The sequence below is a fragment of the Melospiza georgiana genome, chromosome 3 (assembly GCF_028018845.1).
Source record: "Melospiza georgiana isolate bMelGeo1 chromosome 3, bMelGeo1.pri, whole genome shotgun sequence".
Classification (NCBI taxonomy): Eukaryota; Metazoa; Chordata; class Aves; order Passeriformes; family Passerellidae; genus Melospiza; species Melospiza georgiana.
The window spans coordinates 80,169,096-80,183,993 of record NC_080432.1 but is presented as its reverse complement, the minus strand read 5'-3'; positions in this window follow the sequence as shown (position 1 = coordinate 80,183,993).

The window sequence follows — 14,898 nt, the reverse complement described above, 5'->3', positions numbered from 1 at the left end:
CATGTTTTCCTTCATAGATTGGTTTGTCTCTATAGAAATGAATAAATCTGGAACAGTAATAGCAATTTTACTACAATAGACTTTGAATCCCTCATTCATTGTTCAAACAACCCTCTTCATTCTCCTAATGTTTCCTTTGACTTCACCAGCAGTGAGTGGCTTCACCTCTTCGTTCAGTTAAGCAGGTGAATGAGGACACTTAGGAGAGGACCTTACTCCTCACACACAGAGGACTTTCACTGATGTTAAAAATGGTTCTCCCTCAGTAATACTCAGGAAAGCTTTCAGGCTTTGTCTCAATATTTTTGCTTTCCAGTTTGTTTCAAAAGGGATTTTTTTTTCCTTCAGTTCAGGTTGTCAGTGATGGGAATACCAGAGTAAAAAGCTGTTTGCTGCAACACGAGCAAAGAAGATGAGACTTTTCTTGAAATTCAGCAGATTTGATTTCCCTCCTGAGAAATCACAGCAAAGACTCACAGTCTACTATAGCTTCTTGATGGGATTTTCTGTGATGTTTCCCATACTGAGGCCACTGTTCTAGTCTGGATTTTCAGATCTGACTCATGGTTTACCATTAACCACTTTACATCATTGTTACTTTGTACCACAGGAGAATGTGACCCCTTGACATTTGAAAATGCTAAAGTAACTGTGGCTCTTTTCTGAAATTCCCTTAAGATAAACATTGCTTTTGCATTAGTTAGATGGTTTTGCTGGTCATTGAGATTATCTCCAGATATTCTTTCTTACTGAAAGCAAATGTGCTTATCTTCCTCTGCAGAAGAATGCAAATCCAATTGCAAGAAGAAGAGTTGCATGCTGACAAATTATGCTCTACATCACTAGAGCTCTGAGAGGATGGGAGTATGGGGTCACAAGGTGCTCCTCTAATGCATTTTAGCATAGCATATTTGAAAAGGGAGAAATGCATTCAAACAGTACCTTGTAGGTCACAGTATTTTCAAATGTGATATTTAGGCCAGAATTTGATTAAATAATTGATTTAATTTGATTTAAAATACCAGGAAAAATTAAATACATATATTACATATTGTAGGTATGGTAAATATGTATAGTTATGCATGTAGATGACATATAAGTGTACATATATTGTATGCATATGTATTATTCTCTCTATATTGCTCTATAAAATATATAATTATTCAAGGTACATTAAATAAATAAATATACATATATATTCATATTTTTAAATCCTTATAGTTAGCTCATGCTTAACGAGACAAGCTGCTAAACTATCAGTGCTCCAAACAGGCTCCTCGTGACACGTCTGTCTCCTGACAGCCTCCCAGCTGCTGCCAATTTTCCTTTTCTAACTGGATCCAGCCATTTTGTTTACAAATCAGCTTTGTTTTTTAGTCAATTTAACATGCTTCAAAAGTCCTGTAGCATAATTGGCTAATTGCTTACCAGCTAGGAAATAGTGATTATGAGTTTTTTCCTTCCGCAAATCCCTGCAGTCAGATTTACTTTATATTCCGGGGCATTGATAAGTCTGTTTAAAATACAATTTGAATATTTAGAGGGGGAATCTGTTTTTGCAACCTTCAGTGTCAAAGTCTGCTCAAGAGCACTTCTTTATCAGGAGCATGTCTTTGTAATGTAAAGAGCAGTGTGGCTTCAACGTCAGCATCACAAACGTGCAGCAGAAACACAAACCACGAATGCTGTGACTTTCTAGCTCCTGACAGGTACTGATGCCTGTTTCCATGGCACTGGCTCAGATTCCTGCCAGTCCTGAGCTGCAGATTGTAGGTCTTCCCGCATCCAGCTGTCACTGTGTTGTAGAACATTTTCCTCTGACATCAGAGTGCTCAGCACTTTAACTAATGCTCTTCATGTCTGGAAAAACAGGTGTTTTTACCCAAAATAATTTTGCATCTAATCTTCTGTTTTAGTCTGCATGCAAGTGTGGAGAGTGAGAGAGGGAGACATCCACTGCTGAAGAAAGTATTTGTGTGAGTAAGGCTGAATGACATTTATTACTGAAACCCCAGGAAATCCTCACTGCTTCGTGTCCTGCTCCGTCTAGGGGGTGTGAGGTCAGCAAAACAGAGCAGAATGCATCATCATTCATTAAGTGCAGAGTCAGAGCTTAGGAACCAGACATTATACATTAAGCAGAAAACATTACTTGGAATTCAATGTCTGTTATCTATGAATTTCAGGATGTTGCTCGGGTATGAACTTCTTGAGATAATATAAATCACAGAATAAACTCACATGCTTATTTTTCAGATCTGAGAATCTCCCTGACGCCAAAGAAGGAAGATATGGACTTCTTGCAAACATTTGTCTGTGCTCATGAGAAAAAAGCAGAACCCTTGAAAGGTCTCAGAGACATCTAGAGAAGAGGAAGAGGACAGCAGCTCTTGGAAACTGGAAATATTAGTAGTCTTTGAAATGGTATGGGGGCTTTTGACTAAAGCCAAAGAATCATGCAGATCCACACACCCATCACCTAGGAGCTGAGTAAACCACAGTCTGAGCATAGAAATGTTAGCATTTTGCAGAATGTCTGGACTTTATACCTGATTAATCCATCATGAAGGTATGCCTGAAATAAAAGGTTTTTCTTGTAGCAACTGCAGTCAGGTAAAGTTTGCTCTATCTCTTTTTCAAATGCATGCCACATTAGACCAAGTTAAAATGAAGAGGCGTAAACTGTGTTGTGATTTCATGGCATCCACATCAGTAAACGATGAACAAACTTGTCCCTGCTTCTTTTCCTCTAGGTGTGGCTAGAATGATCCTCCTTTTTCAGACTCAACGCCCCAATAGCAGGGGCAGAAGGTGCTAGAAGAAAGGTTCCTTTTTCTCTTTCCCCTTGCTCTGCTCCCATCTGTGGCCTTCCTCTGAGCACTGGTGTTGTGCTGCAATAGGAAGCTTTTCAATGAAAGGGTAGAGGTGTAGAAAAGGATCCTCACCTTCTGCTGAAGCTTGAAGTCCCAGAGGAGCAGATCTCAGCTGCTCAGAGAAGGTCACACTGGCTCAGGAGAAGGGGCTAATGAGAAGAGAAAGAATTCATCTCTTGCTACCCACAGAATATTTATACATATATATGCATACATTTAAATACATATCTTCTGAGGAAGTCCTGTGTCTCTGTCTTTTGGGAATTTAACTCTGAGTTACAGTCTGAGGGCTAGGGGGGAGACCAAAGGAGATGAGTATCATGTTCATGTTTTGGAGTCTGAGCTCTGACCAGGGAGATAAATAAAAAGAATGGCTTTTATAATATCCCTTAATGCCCTTATAAACATTAATTTTTTTACAGAGTTTTGCTTTCCCATTGTGTTTGAGTATCCTTCCCTTTGTTTTTCCAGTTGTGCAGTACATTGTTTTTCACTTCTTTTCCTGCCTATATGCTGCTCCAATAAGTTCCCTAACATTTTTTTAGGTTCCCAAAGAGTACCTGAAGAACCAACATTACATGGCGTGAGATGAATTATAGTTATACGAAGTGTAAACTGAAGCATAGAAACTTTAAGACAGGGGATTTCTGGGGGGAGAAGCCTGGCCTCTGGAATGCCACTTTCCTGCTTTACCACCTAGACTCCAGCCAGAACAACATTGCAATCTGGAACTGAGCAATGAATTTTTTGGTAAATGCTGTAAATCTCTTTCTTTCTGTAAATCTCATGCTCTCTGTATTCACTAAAGCCTAAGCTAATGGCTTTCTTGAGCTTTGTGTGCACGCTCCTCATGGGTGTGTTCACAAGCCAAAAAGGAGGGAAAGGAGATGGCTGTAAATACTTGGCTCAAGTATGTGCATTTCATCTGTCACAAGGGAATCGGTAAGAAAAGTTTGAAAAATGCAAGTCAGTGCAATTTTTACTGGCCAGAGGCAAAGTAACATTTTCAAAATCTCCTTTGAGCAGTTCTTCTATGAGAGATCTTCATGTACCTGCAAAATGTACACATATTAGTTAGTAGCAGGACAAAAAACCAATACTAATAAAGAAAATGTTAGGCAAATATGCCAAGTCAGCCCCTATGCAGCTCAGCTGGAGTTGACCAAGAGATGAATATGACTGCAGAAATCAGCAGTGGCCTCATGGAAAAATGATCCAAATTTATATTTTCAAAAGTAATTTTTATAATGAGAGTTTCCTTATGAAAATCCAGAATAGAATGACCACATCAAAATAAAGGCTCAAGTAGAAGAAAGGGTCCCAGCCACACATCTAAAAGGAAAGTAGAAAAATTAAACCCAGAAGGACACACTACCAAAAATGTGCATATTTCCCTTAATTCAGACTTGCTGACTTTCAGAAAAACTACTTGATGAAGATTCAGAGGTGAAATTTAAGGCAACTTAGCATTGGCTGAATCCAATTCCTTATCTACCATAAAGGAACAGAGAGAGCAGGCAGTGCAGTCCTCAAAAGAATTCACACTGCAGATTTTAGGACTAATCCCTTATTTATTAGTTTTGTTCTCATTTGGGAACTAACCACCTGGCTTGAGAAACATGGAGACTAAAAACCTTAAAATCACCTGCCATATTTTGATCAGCTGAGTTTGGACAACCTGTGGTCCAGGCCACTTGTGTGCTGTATGCATTACCATTGATCTCAGGTGAGAACATGAAAGAGAATTTTTCTGTTTCCAAAACTGTGTTTCGTTTTTAAGAGCAGCAGCTGGATGTAGGTACATTCCTTTATGTGAATTTACCTGCTGATCTGCATGGGCAACTCATTACTGGAGACTAAATAATACTTTCCACTCTCATTGAAGACCCATCTCCAACGTACTTGATTGGCTGAAGCCATGGGAGCATGATATCCCTAAAGCATGAGATTTTCAGTCTAGCAAATCCCATGTGATTGGGCTTTAACAGTAGCAAAGACTTTTTTGAGACCTTTAAGGAAGTGGGGACAACTTCATGAGGTGTCAGAACAAGACTTGGCTCTCATTTGCAGGAGATGTAAAAGCTAAGTAAATAAAAGATGGCTGTGCTGAAGTATAACTAGGGCACTTAAGCAGTATTATCCCATCTGCAAAGAATTGAGACTGTTCATGGTCTCGCTTGCAGGACACTGAAAGCATAGCCACACACTCAAATTGTGACCATGCTTTCAGGTCTGATGCAGAAGAAGGTGCTCCCACCCCTTCACCATTCTCTGATTAGAAATGATTGGAGGAGCCAAATAGGCTGCCTATTTGAAGAAGATGGCTGAAATACAATGGAATTGCACAAAAGTAGTAGAAAAATAGTGAGAGAACGTTGTGCTCAGAGAAATTAAGTATAACGCGTTCTCTCGCTTCCTTTCACAAGAAGGAATGTCAGATCTTTGATACTCCCATTTCCTGTCTCTTTAGGTTGGGCAAGGAGCCAAAAAACCAGAGTCCTATGAAAACAAGAAGCAAAAAATAAAATGAGTTCGAGGTCATATCAACAGTATTTCATATGGAAGCATGTCTTGCACATGCTTACCATTCAAGCTTCAGCCAAAACTCTCAGATGGAAATGTATGAGTAGAAGAATGGGTTAGTGAAATAAATTACTCTCCAAAACGTGAACGCTTTCACTTCTTTCTTTGAAGAGACATGACATATACACTTACTGTAAGTGTACTGACTGAGAGAGGACCTCAGTAATATCTAAAGGAAGGGTGTTAAGGGAATGGAGACAGGTTTCTCAGTGGTGACAGGCAATAGGACAAGAAGCAATGTGTAGAAACTGGTGCACAGCAAGTCCCACCTGGACATGAGGAAGAACTTTTTACTGTCCAAGTGACCACACACTGGAACAGGTTGCCCAGAGAGGTTGTGGAGTCTCCTTCAGTGGAAATATTCAAGAATCATTTGGACACAATCCTGCACAGTGTGCCCTGGGATGACCCTACTTGAGCAGAGAGGTGGGAACAGATGACCCTGTGCTCCCTTCCAGCCTGACCCATCCTGTGATGCTGTATGTCAGAACATGCATCTAAATGGAGCATATTTGAAAGTTGTCCATAAAGGTATGATTCAGGAGCTGAACTTACTCACCACTCAGTATTTAAAATGCACAGAATCATGCCATACCTGGAATAATTTTTTTGGTTTTAATTTCCTGATAGGTTTAAAAGCAGGTTATTTGTTCAGATACCACATGAGGCTTGTTAGTAACCATTCTGCTATAAGTGTTTTTCAGTGTGTGTGAACACTGTGGCACTCAGGGATTATCCACAAAGGGCATTATTTCTTATTACAGAATACTGCTATTGTTTTTTCTTTGTGGTACTTCATTTTCTTTAGCTTAAACTGGAGAAAAGAAAGGGGAAAGAGGATCAAGATTTTAATTTAAGACAAAATTGCTTTCAGCAAAAAATCATGGAAGGGAGTAGAAGTCTTTAAAGAACTGCTGATATTTGTGGTCTCCACTGACTTTCTTTGAGCAGCACTATTATAATACAGCATTGCCTTCACACTCTAAAAGAAAAGACAGGGCTTAATTTCTCTTTTTTATCTGTTGATGACAAAATTATAGGTCTATGACAAATTTATAGCACTATTAAAACCACACAAAAATTTTAGTACTGACATCCAGAGAACTGTATATAGAGGTGAGTGCATTAGAGCGGGGGATCTTTGAAAAGACAGGTTCTTTTAGATGTGTTTCTTTTCACTACCTTTATAGTTGGTTTTTTTTTACATTACATTCACTTGCATTTAGGAAGTGTAGTGAAAAGGTGAGTCACCTATATTTACAGTAAGACACTGGAAAACACAGTGACAACAGTAGTTGTGGCTTTTGGGAAAAACTATGATTAGATAGTTTAGAAATATTTCTTTTCAATTAGTCCCTCTGGAGAAAGTTATTTTCAAGAGCTTCGCTGAAGGTAAAAAGCTGATGTGTCAACATCTCCATCTCTCTTGAGGAAATTATTCTTGACCCTCTAATGCCGCCACTGACTTTTGCTTCCAAAGGCTAGTCCCTTACAAATTACCATATTCCTCAAAAGTTTAACATTCCCCTTGTTTCCCCTCTTTGTCCTTATGCATAGCAGAGGCCTCTGAGTGCTTGCAAAGAAGGATGACGCCAATTCCTTTCAATACAGAAGTGTTCCCAAGGAAATGGACGGCTCCTGGACTCGAGGAAGACAAGGAGCAGAGCAGGATGTGCTGCAATACACAAAGCAAAGACTCTCTAGCAAAGGTTATGCCACCTGCAAGGGAGAGATGGACAGGATGTGACTGATGCACAGGAACTGATGCAGGCAGGAAACATGAAAGCCAAGTAAAGAGATTTCCAAAGTAAAACAGGAAAATGGTTGAAAGGAATGAAAACTAAATGACGTGGAAAAAGATGTTGGGGTTTTGTTGTATTTTGTTTTCATTCAGACTAAAAGTAAAACTTTGGCAAAATAACTGAGGTGTGCTTTCTAAACTGATGTAGCATGGAGAACTTTGCAGCTTAGATGTGAGGTCTTGAAGAGGCCTTCAGAAAGCCTTTTAAGTTGTAAATGTCTTGTGTGCCTTTGTATGCAGTGTGCGTGACAGCTATGTCTACAAAGCATAATAAAATCTATATGTGCTTCAAAAGGATCATTTCAAATAGACAGTAATCTCAAATTTCCTTTTCTTATGATAAAATCCCTTCTGTCACAAACCCTGAACATAAAAAGAAAGATACTGTCTCATACCAGTGAATTAATCAAATCCTGCATCCAAATTGTACCAGTGTCTCTGGGACTGAAATTGGGCTCACTGTGTTTTTCAGGGACATACTTTAACGGGATGTAGACTGGATCTTGACAGATATTATATTGTGTTCCTGAGTTTAAAGCAGCTCAGGAGTCTATTTATTCCTTTCAGTTAATTTCTGGTGTCACCAGTACGTAACATTAATTACGCAGTTATTCTATCTCCATTAGGGAGACAAACAAAACCAAAACATTTTTAGAATTATATAAGACTGTAGTGTTCAGGATCTTTATTACTGCAAAAATACAGTGTCATTGTTTGCCTCAGTTCCTTCACACACAGTTTGCAAAAGCATGTTATATTGCTAGTATGACATTATTAATATATCAAAAGTATTATTTACACAATTTTAATCAGTTATATTAAGCTACTCTGAAGCTTCATGTAAGAACACTGTAAAGAACTGACATTTTTATTGTCATTGTAATTACTATTAAAAGTACCCACTATTATTAAAAATTGTGCTATTAGTGTTTATAAAGATCCAGGTTCATTTCTTGTGATGAAATAAATCCAAGGGGACTACACTGCTAGACCTTTCTCTGCCCCAACTGTTTTTCATGGCTCTGTGCTGCTTCAAATGGAACTTTCTGATTATTAAAAAAAACATCAACAGTGCTGAGACAGCAAAAAGGAGGTGGCAATTACAATGTATAGACTCTAATACGAGCGTATCACAAGATGGAGCCAAAGAGACTTGATAGAAGAACAGGAATGAAAAGTGTGAGTCTCCAAAGAGCTATTTTCCAGGAGTGCAATAATTCATATGTCCCCTTGACAAAGCGGTTACTTTCAAGTAAATAAAATAGTGCTGAAAAACAGTGCGGTTTTTAGCATTTGCAAGAAAGAGTATTAAATTTTGGACTCCATCTTGAAAATAAAACAAAATACAATTGAGTTCCCTTAAATTAACTGCCAAGAAAAGGTGTTTACTCAGAAGACAACAGGCTAGAACCAGCAAAATGAGGGAAAGAGCTTTTAACCTAAAATACCTTGGGGCCTCTTCATGCACTTGCTGAGCTCATTTGTGACTTCAGCAAGGTATGGGGTAGTATAAACTGCCATTCTCGAGTTGTGATTAATTGATGGTACGGCTTTGTGAGCTCAACCCCTAGTGCACTTCCACAATGAAACATGAAGTTGCCTCCAGTGTTTACATAGCCTATTTCTGAAGTCACTCTTTCACTAACATAACAATTGCATTTGACCTCATTTCTGGACTGGACCCCATTCTGACTTAAAACAACTCTTCCTGGAGCTCACGTGACCTGCATCTTTTGAAAGGGACAAGGAGATTTCCAGAAGAAGGGAAATGAGAAGTAGGCATGGCATTTCCAGTGGAAGAGGTCCTATTTGCAAAGCCCACATTTTAGGTGTTTGTTTGCTTTGGTTTTGTTAGTTATGTGATAAGCTTAATGTGAAGACAAACCTTACATATCCCAATCTGATAACACTAATAGGGATAAAAAAAAAAGCAATGAGTGTTCCTGAGAAAAGGGATATTTTTACAATTCATGAATGATGCCTCTCAGCTCCAGCACTGGCAGAGGACACCAGTCTTGGAGACAGCAATGTTAATCCAGAGCCTTTATGGTAAAGCTTTAAATTTACTGAAGTTTTGGTATTTTACTTCATATGTTCAGATTCACAAAGATGAAAAGTAATCTCCATTTCGTGACTTATCAGGTTCTGCAAAATGGATTTGATAGATTTAGTTTAATTTCCAAGAAAGAGAAAACATTAAGATCACTGAGATGGTTCTTGTCTTGGAAAGATCTACAGTGTTGGGGATGCTTTTTCATGACCTGAGCAGACCATGCCCCTAGCCTGGGAGGGAGCCCTGGCTGCTCCGACCACACAACCTCTGAATAAATATGAGCTCTTCTTACCAGAGCTGTAGATTCAGATTCTGGAGCAATTCCTAATTCTTCCACGTGTTCCTCAACCTCTTTCCCTGCAGTGATGGATACCTGCATGATCCAGACCTGTTGGACAAGACCCAAATATAAAGCAAGACTTAGATCATTTAAGGGAAATGTTATTAAAACCAGAGCAGTGGGCTGCAATCTGGTGCTCACAGACCAAGGTTCTAATTTTCTCTGACACTAACTGGTATCCAGTTCATTCAGCGACGGCTCATACTGAGCTGAGGGTAAATTTTCTTTTCTGAAAGAAAAACAACTGGTGAAAATATATTCAACTATGGATCCATGGAGCAGTATTGAAGGGGCTTGGGGGTGGCCACTTTGGCCTAATGTATCCCTGGCTCTGTTTTCACCTCTGTCACGGTTCCCTCATGATTCTTGCTTACAGAAAGCCAATCTGTGTCTCTAGCCTATGCCATGAAGCAGGTGCTCTAACTGTGAAATTGGGCCACAGCCGAAAACTAGTCCCTTTGCTGGCACTAGAGACTCACAGCTCATCTTCTGTGGAGCTCAGGGTTAGATTTACTTCTCAGAGATGCTAGAGAGCATTTGCTTCCTAGGTTTTGTTATTACAAAATTTCTGCTGAACCCATTCTTACCTCTGTTTAGATGCATGGAAAAGATGCTACCTCTATCTTGGTCTCATAACAAAATGACTCCTGATAGGGTTATATAACTCACACTATTTCAAGGGTGTCCCATGTGGGCAATAGATTGGATGCGAAGTTATTTTTATTTTCACATATCCATCTGCCACAATTCATGTTTTATCAAAGCAGTTTACATGATTTCAGGCAAGGCTGTTAAAGAGCATTGGTTTCTGCAGTTGCCATGGATACCAAGCAACACATTGTCCTTCTATGACGTGATAATTTTTTACAATTCTGTGTTTATTTATTTTTTTCATGACAGTAACATCTTCCTCCAGTTCTCAACCACAGCTTGTGACAAAACCTGGAGAGAAGGGACTGTGGTCTAAATGTAAGGATTGCACTGCTTGTAAGCACAAGAAAGAGCCAGGCAAAACGAGACCATTGGCATATCCTGAAGTAGTAAGCTGAAATCAGGGAACACTGGGAGATGATGTTTCCATGAGCCATTCAAGAAGAAGCCGTCTTTCTCTTGACAGATTATTTTCTTTACGCTTATGTCAGGAAATCTCTCTTCCTTTGATATTCAGTGTGATGCAGGACAATTGTTTGTCAAGATGCCGCTTTCCTTTACAAACCCAAGCAAAATCTTTGTTGTTGTCAATTAGTATCTCACTTTATAAGAACTAAATTTTCACACATGTCCAGTATCACAGAACCCTTTGTTCCACAATACCAGCTGCCTTTTCCCCTCAGAGGATAGCTTAGTGCATTTCAGTGATGTTGTGCACATAATAGTTGGACGCTCCAAAACATTTTGGGGTCTATCCTGACAAACATTGCTCTGTAACTGAGGGCACTTATTAACTGTCAGAAGAAGTATAGTCCTTCAAAAATTCTGTATGCTTTTCCCTCAGCTGGCCATAAAAGGTTTTAGAGACCCTTCTCCTTCCTATTTTTCCTGCCTTTTCCAACCAGATATGTGATTTATCAGCTCTGAGATTTAGTTGTTATACAGCAATATGTCTTAAAATATGTTCTTCCAAAATGTGCTGCAAGTAGAGTTGTGACAATTCAGTGAAAGCTGAAGGCAAACAGGTTCCTTCTACAGAACCTGACTTTAGTATTTGACTAAGCCTTTCTGTTCAGGGAAACGAACTCTGGACAGTTAAAAGAATTGAAAGCAGGTATTTGCTGATGTACTAAAGCTCAACCCCTTTACTAGTCCATATAATTTGGTGTGCAGATTTAATGAAAGTCAAGTGAGGAATAGTCACTGAATCTTTACTACTGCTGTAAGAAGATGTGGCCATGAACATCAGATTAAAGCTATAGAATTTAGCAATAAAAGCTCCAGCTATATGTTCAGAAATAATTACATATAGGCAGAAATAAATTTGTCTATACTTAGTGGCACTGTAACAAAACAAGAGCAGGAACATAGCAAACAGCCAGGCTCTTCTTGTGGGTGCCAAAGAATAGGACAAGAGGCAATGGGCAGAAAACAACACACAGGAAGTTCCACCCAACATGAAGAAAAACTTCATTGTGCAGGTAACCATCCACAGGGACAGGTTACACAAAGAAATTGTGGAGTCTCCCATAGTGGAGATATTCAATAACCACTTGGATGCAATTCTGAGCAATGTGCTCTGAGATGACCCTGCTTGAGCAGGGAAGTTGGACAAGATGAGGAACCACAGGACCCTGTGGTTCCTCCCAACCTGACCTATCCTGGGAACAGCAATGCAAGGAAACATTTGATTTTCATTCCACATTGTGGCTCATATCCATCTGCACTCCCTAGCTCTGTATCTAAACTGGTGTTATACTAGTTTTGATAACACTGGGCCTGGGATCACTAATTACCTCATAAAAGATGTGGCAGGTAGCATGTATCAAGCAATTTCTTCATTAACATTACCCCCGGTAGCTACATGCATGGAAGTCCAAATCAATATGTCCAAAATAACCTGTATGCTGTGCTTCCAAACCCTGAAATGTCTTAGATTTCCATTCCCAAAGATGAAGAAAAAAATCCCTTTGTTTCCAAGAGAGTGGCAGTATTCTATGATTAGTTGCTCCTACTAGCTTTAGGCATAAACAGTTGAAGGGATGGTTGGAGTACCTGTTCCTTGTAATCCACTTGGCCTGGCTCACCTGAGCTACTCTGCCTTCTGTTTTTTGTGCCTCACCTATTTAGGTTCACCTGCTACCTGCCTCTGTGATGGGTATTCTCCACAGTCATGCATGAGATACTGTAGCTCTCTTTTAAATAGGAGAGGGCAGCTGGGATTCGCAGTGCTGCATCACTGGATAAAAAGAACACCTGTGTTGGGCATGGCTGGGCTTTGGGGGCCTTGGGGAGGACAGATTGGAGGAAGAATTAGAAATGGCACAGAAAATAGAAATAATGCAATAATGGCACCCACTTTGTAAGGAGAGAGGATGAGTTGGCAAGTGGAAACTAGGGGATTTAGGATGGGAAGAGTGTTAAAAAATTCTCCATATTTGGCAGCATATGAGGTTCAGTTCCTGGCTGAAGTAGGTGTGATATAAGGATGAGTGAGGGGACACTGACAGAGATTCAAGAGTAGAGTTGAAGTATTTCCCTTGTGAAGCATTTTTCTTTTACACTCAATTTGTTAAATTGATTGGAATACAATTACCAGTCCACTAGATAGCAGGATGTTTCTTATGCTTGTCTCTCTCTGCTAGCTCCCAAATGAAGCATGGGCTCGCTGTTTGACAACATAAAATTAACAATAATTTTCTGCCTTTTAAAATAAATATTTGAAGCTGTTAACTGTGGCAGAATATGTTAAAAGCAGCTCAAAACAAGCTCAGTTCAACATGAAAGCTTGTCTAAATGAGAGAAACAATTCATCCATGCAGGTCCTCCTTTATGTGACTGCATTCTTGTTTTAAGAATAGATAGTGTAAATCAGTGAAAAATTGCTTTTTAAAGACCTTTAGTGCAGCTGAAAACATTTTTCTCCTTAGAGAAAACTTGTGTTTCGACAAAGCTATTTATGTGGTTCAGTGGGAGATACTTTCATACCCTGTCTCTATTTACAGTCTTGACTAGTACAACACACTTGTTTAGAACATGCCTTTACCTTACCTCTTCCGCTCTGAGACAAACAAAGCAGTGCAATGAATGACAGGCAACAACGACAAGACAGCTTTGTGTTTGCTGCAGGCTGCTGCTGAAAAGGCCAAAGAAAAACAGTTTGGAACGACAAATTGCCAGTGTTTTTACAGTTCCTTTTAACCACAAGTTGATTCTTTCTACTCAGTAAAATTAGCTCCAGAAGAACTACCAGGAACCAGTAAATAATTGGCTGTAGACATAACTGTCACTTACTGATTCAGAGAGGTGCCGGTGCCATTAATACTTCCTCGTGACAATGACTGTTTGGGGCATTTTCCAAGTTGCTTTTCTAGAGTGATTAATACCACTGATTTTTCAGTGCCACTGAAGCTTTTTTGTTCTAGCTTTCCTTTTACAACCTGTCTTTTTCTTTGACTGAAATTTTAGCTGCACTCTATAACTTTAATTTGATACCCATCAGCTATCCCAGTAGCACAGGCAAGATAGACGTACAGTAATCTGTGTATTTAAGTAGCAGAATAAAGAATTTTCTTGCAATTTTCTTGAGAAGTTTTAATTAATCTCTTTATTTTTAAAGGTGTCTGTTCTGGCAGCTAGAAGCCACTGATCTCTGAAACAGTGCCAGCATTTTCACACTTTGCTGCTGGTGCACTTCAAGCCTGACCTGCAGAGATAATTTATTATGAGCTCTCAAAGGCCCTGAAGCACTAAAGCATTTTGTTTTATTAGGGCCTGAATTTCTCTGAATCCCTTTGGATGAAAAATATATTTATACATTTATACATAATTAGATATTATACATATGTATTTAAAATCATTGATGATGATTAAAAAAAAATGCTTCTTCCAGATTCTTGGCCAAGAGAGGGTTGTGCCAAACATGAAGGTTTCGTAATATGTGGCTGAGAATGTCTTCCTTATTTATTTTCCACCCAGTTAGCACTATTTTGAAACATCAGCTGCATTCCTGATTATAAAACAGTTTATTTCATTTTGCTTGGGAAAAAGTATTACCTGTTGCAGTTGAGAGTGCTTCTATTGGCATTTTGTATACTACTGTGGAATTGATATGACAATGATCAGCCTTGTGAATACAATAGTAAACTCATCTGTACCTTCCAGCACCAGAACTATTCCTTCCAGATCAATTGTGTATTTCCTGCAGTTGGCTACACAGCAGCAGAAAACAGATCATTCCTCGGACCTGAAAATATTTTTCTTGCCTTCCCGTATCTTGCTGATATAATGTAACATTTCTAATACTGCATTATAGAATCACAGAATATGCCAAGTTGGAAGGAACCCACAAAGAACACCCAGGTCCAGCTTCTGGCCCTGCACAGGATACCCCAAGAGTCACACCATGTGCCTGAGAGCATTGTCCAAACACTTGAACTCTGGCAGGTTTGGAGCTGTGACCACTTCCCTGGAGAGCCTGTGACAAAGTTTTATGCTGCAGCTGCCTTTTTCTGAGCAAAACCTTTCCCTGGTTTACTCAGAGTTCATTTCCACTCTGCAGCTCTATTTATACAACCATCTTCTGCTGATGTGTAGA